The sequence below is a fragment of the Arachis ipaensis genome, chromosome B09, assembly GCF_000816755.2.
Source record: "Arachis ipaensis cultivar K30076 chromosome B09, Araip1.1, whole genome shotgun sequence".
NCBI lineage: Eukaryota > Viridiplantae > Streptophyta > Magnoliopsida > Fabales > Fabaceae > Arachis > Arachis ipaensis.
This window is the reverse complement of record NC_029793.2, coordinates 22,587,885-22,590,727: the sequence shown is the minus strand read 5'-3', so window position 1 is coordinate 22,590,727 and position 2,843 is coordinate 22,587,885.

Genomic DNA, 2,843 nt, shown 5'->3' with positions numbered 1-2,843 from the left:
ATAACTTACATGTTACTTTAGAGAGGGTAGGATAGAATTCACTTTTAAATTCAGTAGAAGACATAAATCTATTATATATTTCTAATTTTACAACCAAAATGTGCCACATATTACTCTCTCATTATAATTGAAATTAAATATTTTCTTCCAAAATTAAGGAATTCTTCCCTCCTCCATGCTAATTTTACAACCAAAATGTGCCACATGTCACTCCCTCATTGCAATTGAAATTAAATCTTTCCGTTCAAAATTAAAGATTTCTCCCCTCCTCCATACTAATTTTACAACCAAAATGTGCCACATGTCACTCCCTCATTGCAAATGAAATCAAATCTTTCCCTCCAAAGAGTTCTCTCCTTCTCCCTCTTTCTTTCTCTATCTCTCTTATTCCTTCAACCATTCTATCTATTTTATATATCATTATTAATATCAATGACTAATTATTAATTTGACAATCAAAATGTACAACATGATATTCTTTAATTGCATTAAAATTAAAATTAAAATATTAAAATTGAAATTGAAATATACATATATTATGTATCATACATTACTATCCAATTTAATAATCAAATGTGTCACATGACAGTCTCTTATTAAAATTGAGCGAAAATATTTTTTTCCAAAATGAATAAACTCTCTTCCTAAATTCTCTCATCTACTTCTCTCCATTTTTCTATTTCTCTCTACCATTTTTACTCTATATATAATTTATATTTTATATTAGTAATTTTGACAAATCAAAATATGTAATCCGATATTTTTTTATTACAATTAAAATAAAATTTTTTCTTCCAAATTTTAGATAACGAATATTAAAATTAATTGTTAATATTAGTCAGAGACTTTTGTAAACCTACGAATTTTTTTGTAAAAGTAGTTTGATTTTATAAATCTTTTGTGTCACGGAAATGTTTGTTAACTAAAGAAAATCAGCCAAAAACAGTCATAACTTGCCTTATTTAGTATTCATTAATTGTTGCGATAATTAATTAAGGCTAAATAAGGCAAGTTCTGGCTATTTTTTTTGTCTACCTAGCACTATCCTTGTGCCATGCATAATCTATACTGTCAGAATAAAGTGGACTGTAATTTTAAAAAATGTATATTCTCATAATGTTATTACGGGTAAAAATACTAGTTTATCATTAATTTTTGAAATCATGTAGTCCATATCTCAGTTTGGTTTGTTATTAAAATTTAGGGATAAGTATTTTTTTTCATCCCCAAAATCTGGGGTCGAAATCAAAATCGTCCCCAACCTTTTTTTTTATTAAAATTATCCTCAACGTTCAAAAACGCTTTAAAATAATCATTTCTCGAATTTTTGAACCAAAATACCCTCATCATCATCATTCTCTTCTTCCTCNTCAACAACAACAAATTTTATCAAAAATCTAGAAATTCAAATTTCAGCAACAACAAATTTCATCAACAACAACAAATTTCATCAAAATTTCAGTTCACAGAAGAAGAAGAAGAAAAAGAAGAAGAATAAACAGAAGGCAGAAAGTAAAAGCAGAAAAGCATAGGCGGCGGCGGGCTGGACGCGGGGGCGTTAAGGGTAATTTAGTCCAAAAAAATAAAAAATGACGATTTTAAAGCGTTTTTGAACGTTGAGGATGATTTTAATAAAAAAAAAGTTCGGGGACGATTTTAATTTTGACCCCAGACATTGAGGACGAAAAAAGTACTTATCCCTAAAATTTATTAAAGACTTGATTTGATTTTTATTTGTTTAGTAGTATTTTTAGGTATTTAAAATTTAAATTAAATATGATCTAATCTAATAAAATTAAATCTGATTTAAATAGATAGAGTCAATTTTAGAGTTATATATAGTAAGATTTGATCTACTTTTATACTAATATGTTAGGTATCTATTTAAATACTTTTTATAAGACAATTAAAACAAATTTTGATGAATAAATTTTTTTAGTTATTTTATGCACGGTTTTTATTGTATGATCAAATAAGGTGAATAATTTATTTTATTTGTTGCATGAAAAAATTGAAGGATCTAATCAAAAGTAATTCTGTGTATTAGTTACTTAGTTCTTTTAGTTTTCATCTTTTAATATAGATTGTCAAGGACATATTTTTTAAAAATCTACTAATTAAAAAAATTTTTTTTGATGACCTAAATTACTAAGAATAAATTTTTTAGGAAATTAAAAAAAAATTCTTTTTCTATCTTTTTGTATTTTTGCTGTGTCTCTTTTTCTAGTCTTTTATTCTTCATCAGTACATTATATTTATTGAAAAAATTATTTGGTATGCTTTTTAAGCTAATAGGTTGGTATAATTTTAATTTAATTTATGAAAAAATTGCACAATAAACCTTCTTCCTGACTTGTATTAAAGGAACATTAACCATCAACCGGGTCAATCCTATCCCCCTTAACTTACGGCAAATAAAAAGTGATAAATAATGTTGGAGTAGTAGTTGTTTGGCGTCGAGTTTTCTTTTACAATAACCATTACATTGAGTAGTATAGTAATTTCCTACCCTGCTTTAATTTCCTTGTTATGAAATACCATGTAGTTAATTAAGATAAGACGCCATACACATAAAGGACGACAATCTGCTGGATTGGTCGCAAGTTTTTAAAGCAATAACAACGATTCATAATTTCAAGAGGTTGCGGTTGATATTGACTTATGAGGATTTATTTATTTAGTGTTTTTAACCCATATTGTGTTTCACCAAAGATAATAGGCAATGAGATGGAATCATGCAAGTGTCCAAGATTCGAATAGCTCCAAAATGCGAGACACGTGAGGTTTATCAGAAGGGACATGTTTATTTATTATTTTTTTATATAATATAATAAAAAATAAAA